The sequence below is a fragment of the Octodon degus genome, unplaced genomic scaffold (assembly GCF_000260255.1).
Source record: "Octodon degus isolate 3935 unplaced genomic scaffold, OctDeg1.0 scaffold00133, whole genome shotgun sequence".
Taxonomy (NCBI): domain Eukaryota; kingdom Metazoa; phylum Chordata; class Mammalia; order Rodentia; family Octodontidae; genus Octodon; species Octodon degus.
This window is the reverse complement of record NW_004524709.1, coordinates 2,757,634-2,763,547: the sequence shown is the minus strand read 5'-3', so window position 1 is coordinate 2,763,547 and position 5,914 is coordinate 2,757,634. Positions and strand designations below refer to the sequence as shown.

Genomic DNA, 5,914 nt, shown 5'->3' with positions numbered 1-5,914 from the left:
TATAATTCTTATGTTTACACTTTGTGACATTTTAGGGAGCAACAAAAGTGCATCCATCAGCCTTACCCGGCTGCCTCCTGCCTGGGTACACCAGCTCATGCTACTGGCTAGCTCTTTCTAAACATTGTTCACCAAATAAATGATATTGGGGTTTTGGTGCTTACATCTCTTTCTGGAGTTGAATTCAATGGTTTTTTTTTTTTGTTGTTCCACACAAAGACTTGAACAAAATGATCAAAAAAGTGATAACAAAGCTTATTTGAGAAAGCAAATGTGAAGAATGAAGGAGAAATTGGTTCTTCAGATGGCAAGCTGAGGCTCAATAAAAGAGGGACAAACGAGATAAAAGGACACAGCATGAAATGGTGAGGAAAGCCCTGCTAGTGAGTTCTGGGCACCTGTGTCCTTTCATCTACACCCCCACATACAGCCTGCATGAGTCTGTACGTGTCCATCCTGAGAGGTGGTGCTGGGGCCCCACGCCTCTGGCTGACATCTGGTCTAGGCCATCCCACTGAAGACCTGCTCCGATTCTCAGAAGTCCACATGCAGGGCTATGGGCACTGTTCTGCACAGGGCTCTGGGATCTTGCACTTAACGGACCATGCCTGCTTCCCCATCCAGCTTGTCATACCCTAATCTCCTGTCTCAGCGTGATAGGCAAAAAGAAGAGGACAAAGGAAGAGGACATGAAGTGTACCCCTCCAGGCCATACCTGGTGACCTACCCCACCCCCCCAGCCAGGCTTCTTCTCCTAACAGCAAATCAGCTGCAAGTCTCCACAATCCCACCATCTTTCTAAGGCTCCATCAGTAGGTACATAGGCTTTGGAAGGCATCTTAGATCCAAACCATAGCACAATGCTGCTTCTTGCTTTTCTGATTTGTCATTGTTTCTCTCAGTCATCATTAAGAATTCTTTCTCCTTGCCCTTGGTTCTTTTTATAGTCCGCTTGCTGACTGTGAAGAGCTCACCACACAAGAATGAAACTGCTGAACCAAAATAAAAAGACTTCTCCTATTGACAGAGACCGACTTTCTCTTTCTGTTTGTTTGTTTCTGTTTTTTTCTCTCTTTTCCTTCTTTCCTTCCTTCCTCCATTCCTCCTTCCCACAAATAATTGTTGAGCACCTTTTTATGCCAGACATGCCCTTGTACCCTGATGGAAAAGACAGGTAGCTGCAAGGGTTCAAGGTTGAAAACTGTCACTTGGAGAAGAGAGCCTCAGGGTGGGAGAAAGTAGACCAGGAACAATGAGGGGGAAAGGATGGGAAAAAAGAAAGAAAGCCAGAGTTATAGGTGCTATGAAGAGTACTCAAATGGAACAATAGGATAGAGTGACTCGATGACTAGATTTGATGCCTGGGAGAGGGCTGTCTCCAATTAAGTATTAGGAATCTTAAATTAAAAAGAAATTCTAATGTCAGAAGGGGAAGCATTCAGGCAGGAGGAAGTATGTGCTTGGAGAATTGAAATTAAAAATAAAACCAAATAAAATATAATGGCAATATAATTTTGTGCCCCAGCCTAGTGTTCTTGAAAAACTTATTTCTATTCATGTTTCCATTAAAAAGGACTCTTCAAAGTCTGAGTCAGTGGTGGAAAAATACAGCTTAGTGGCAGAGACAACTAAGAAATGGTAAGCTGCTCAATGGAATAGTCAATTGAATTTTTTTCCTAAACAATTAGTTTGCTGCCCTTGCTAGGCAGGAATCCTGCCTTTTTCTATTCTCAGGGTGGAAAAGAAGAAGGAAAAAGCCTAGATCAAACTCCAGTCAAGAAATGGAACCAAACTCAAGATATCCACCACACCTCCAACAAAAATAACCTCTATTACTCACCAATTCCAGTAATGAGAGAAGAGATTGTGAACAGTGCATGATGTCATTATATTCTGAATTAATTGGAACCAGAGAAGAGGTAAGGTTTTAGATAGAATACACAAAGAATTCCACCCTTCCTCCTTGGTTTGCTTTTCAATTAAATACTAAAAATATACCCACCCTAAATTATCTGAGCAATTCACTTGCTATAGATTGAACTGTGCCCACACTCCACACCCTAATTCATATGCTGGATTTCCAATTCACCACGTGACTGTATTTGGAAGCGGGGCCTTTGTGGCCTTCATCAAGGTAACATGAGGTCCTAGGGGTAGAGCCCTGGTCTGACAGAACGGGTGTTCTCCTGGTTGGAAGCTGAGGCACCAGAAGTGTGAGGGCACAAGGAGAAGGCCAGGAAACACAGCCTTCACAGGATTCAGCCGTGCTGCCAACTTACATGTCTGCTGAAGCCACCCAGACCATAGTATTTTGTTAGTCCCAGTTGACTAAGACATGGGTTACCTTTAGCTGGTATAGAGAGGGTGCAGTAAAACGATTGAAGGTGATTGGCTTCCCTACTGTCCCCACCATCAAGGATGGAAATGAAGGGGTCCTGGTGACCCACAGATTTGGGATAGAATTGAAAAGAAACTCCCTTTTCAAGGGACTACAAGTGTGGCTCAATGGTAGGGAACTTGCCTAACATATTGAAGGACCAGGTTTCAACACCTAGAACATAAAAAAAAAAACCTCTTCCATTTTTCATGATTGGGAGTTAATACATTTTTTAATAAAAAAAGTTAGCAATATCTTTTTTTTTTGGTACTGGGAATCAAACTCACAACCTTGTACTTGCCAGGCAGGTGCTTTTGTCAATGAGCTACCTCCCCAGCCCCAGCAATATCTTAAATTAAAAAAAAATTGTATCAAGGCATTTTAATGTTTATTAAGTGAATATATGAAAATGATACCACTGACCTCATAATATACAACATGCACTTTAATATTTTTCCTCTTGTTCCGATGTTGCTAACCTGAGACTGGGTGTATATCAAGTGGATTAATATCAGCTTTACTTGTACTCCCTGAACACAGCACAGCATAATCAGACCTGAGGATGACATAGTGGGCCCTAGGAAACTTGGCTTTCGGGGGTTCCTTCCTCCATAAAAAATTAACAGTTTTATTTTATTTTATTTTTACTATTCATCCACTTAAAAAAATGACATTTTGTCATTTGCCACAACATAGATGAAACTCAGTATCACTGCATTAATTACCATGTTAAGCCAAGTCAGAAAGACAAATACACAAATATGATCTCACTCACGTGGAACCTAGAAAAGATGATCTCAGAAGTCGAGCGCAGAATGGCAGTTACCAGAGGCAGGGAGGGATGGAGAAAATTGGTCAGGGGTACTGAGTAGCAGGCAGGAGCAAAAGTCCTGGTGAGAGACTGTAAGAACTATGTCATGCACGCTCCACAAAGCTTGAAGAAAGGATTTGTTAATGCTTTAACCATAAAGACAAGGTGAAGGTTTGAGAAGATATGTATACTTAATCCTATGTGGACATCTCACAGTGTGCACATGTGTGGAATAGATCTAATTTCATGTTATATAGTCAGTTAAAATTCTAATTTAAATGAAATTTTAGTTTTTATAGTGAAATTCTTCTGGTTTAAAAGAAATAGACATGAAATCATTTTGTGAACCCAGAGAATTATCCTGAGTCCTCAGCACTGTGTCAGTGCCTGAGGGTCAAGTCCTCCTGTCAGGGGCAGTTCTCTGTTTCCATAGTTTGGGTCCTGTGTCTGTCACTTTCTAGTTGTGAGATCTGGACATCATCATTTAGTAACCTCATCTGTAAGTGAGATGAATGCAACCAAACAAAATAGAGAAAAATCTTTCATGTTTTATTGGAGGATACTTTGATTAGTTGCTCTGGTTAGGACAAATTGGAGGAATTAGTTGTCTTGAGCAGTGCAGTATGAGCTGTAATTAGAAGTAAGAATTTGCCCTCCCACTCTTCCCTGAGGCCAGAGACCCAACTATGGAACATGGGGGTCAGAAACATAGATGTCCAAAGTGTCGAGTGGCTTTCCCTCTCTGTAACAAATACCGGAGATAATCTGCTCATAAAGAGGAAAGGTTTATTTTGATTCATAGTTCTGGAGGCTTTAGTCCATGGCTGTTTGCTCTTGGTTCTGTAGTGAGGCAGCACAGCCTGTGGGGAGCAAGTGGTGAAGGAAATTTCTGGCTTCATGGCAATCAGCAAAGAGAGAAGGAGCTGGGGCCAAAATGCCCTGCAGGGACACATTCCTGGTGACCTACCTGCCTTCCATTAGGGCCCACCTTGTAAATGCTCTACCACCTCCCAGTAGCACCACAGACTAAACCAAGCCATCCACAGTAGGGCCTTTGTGGGAGCTAGTTGAGAGCTCAGCGCCATAAGCACCTGCCTGGCAAGCACAAGGTCCTGAGTTCAATCCCTGGTATTAAAAAAAAAAAAAAAAGAAGGGCCTTTGGGGAATGTTTATTCAAAAGACGTAAGCAAGGCAGGATCTTATGAAGAGGCTTCATCTTTTGCCATTTGGATATCTTAATTGAAACCATTTCTCTCTAAATATGGGATGACCTCTCTGGATATGGGTGACCTCTGGGTGAAGCTTCACAGTTCTGAGTTCTGCTCTGAGCTGGGATTTGGCCTATAGGAACATGAACAGCTTTCAGTTCGGCGCTTGAAAGGTCTCAGTAAGCAGTGCTCTTGAATACTGAGCTCCAGGCTGCGAGAAAGCTCATTTCTGATGTCGTCAGTAGCACCCATACAATATCTGGTAAACTTTATTTTGGGTCTTTTTTTTTTTTTTTTTGGCGGAACAGGGGATTGAATTCAGGCCTTTGTGCTTGCCAGGGAAGCTCTTATTCCATTGAGCCATCTCCCCAGCCCCTATTTTTGGTCTTTTAAGAATATATTTGCTAAACTTATTGGTCTAGATTATGTGTAGGTCAGTAATTCTTAACTGAGGGTAATTTTGTCTTTCTCTCTGAGGGGACATTTTTGATTGCCACAGTGAGGGACAGAGCATAACTAGCTTTAGTAGGTAGAGTCAAGGATGCTATTTCAGTTCCTACAATGTACAGGACAGCCCTTGCCAACAGAAGATTTCCCTTAGTGCTCCAAGGGCTGAGGGGGAAGCCCCCTGCCCTCTAGTCTTACCTCTACTCCTGTCCACCCCAGGAGTGAAAATCAGAGTGCGATATTACAGCACACTGTGAGGTCAATTGGCTCTATTGTTTAATAGAAAAATAAGCAAGTAAGTGTGTTTATGAGATTATTCCTCTCACAACCTCAGCTAAACCATATCTAACTAACTTTACCGTATAGCCTGCTAAGTTGGTTTCTTTTATTCTCAAGATTGAAAAACAAATGCATGGCTGTAATCCCCGTGCTGGGTAGGCTGAGACAGGAGGATTACTGTGAGTCTGAATGGTGTAGTGAGACCCTGTACCAAATAATAGATAGATAAATAAATAAGAAAAGCAAGTATGATTTTGTCAAAGTAACCAGAGGCAAACTGCATGACTAAGATTTCTATCTAGAAATAAACAACTATCACCCTCTGCTGGAGAAGTTTGTAACACTTTCATTAAGTGTTTTGGGGGATGGATAGAATTGACATGAGTCAAACTAATTTAACAAATGTCTTGGGGCCACTATTTCTTTTGCACTATTAAGCCAGAATAGCCAGCCAGCAGCCCCAGACTCCAGCAGCCGTCAGCATGGGCTATGCACTCGTCCTGCTGCGCCAGCCTGGACCCAGGAGTGGCAGTCAAAGCAGGGGTGGGCCCATTCTTTTATGGAAAAGACCTCTGTGGACCCCTCACTGTAGCAAAAAAAAGTTCATAATAAAGTGGAGAGATGTTTAGGATATATTTAGGGAAAAAGAATAACACAAGAGTCATTTTAATCTATTGTATGCTAACAGCTGGGCAAAACAATTAAATATGCTTTCGTGTGTGTGTGTGTGTGTGTGTGTGTGTGCGCGCGCGTGTGCGTGTGTGCTGGGACTGAACCCAGCTGGTCCTAAGC

The 5,914-nt window shown here is 42.3% G+C and overlaps 1 long non-coding RNA gene across 1 annotated transcript in view; it reads left to right on the top strand.

Annotated features, from left to right (window-relative positions):
• LOC111812644 overlaps positions 1 to 1,914 on the top strand; it is a 25,375-nt gene extending 23,461 nt beyond the window's left edge. The window contains exon 3 of the long non-coding RNA XR_002818092.1: positions 1,735 to 1,914. This is a non-coding gene — a long non-coding RNA (uncharacterized LOC111812644). The remainder of the gene's footprint in view (positions 1 to 1,734) is intronic.
• Positions 1,915 to 5,914: the final 4,000 nt, after the last annotated feature.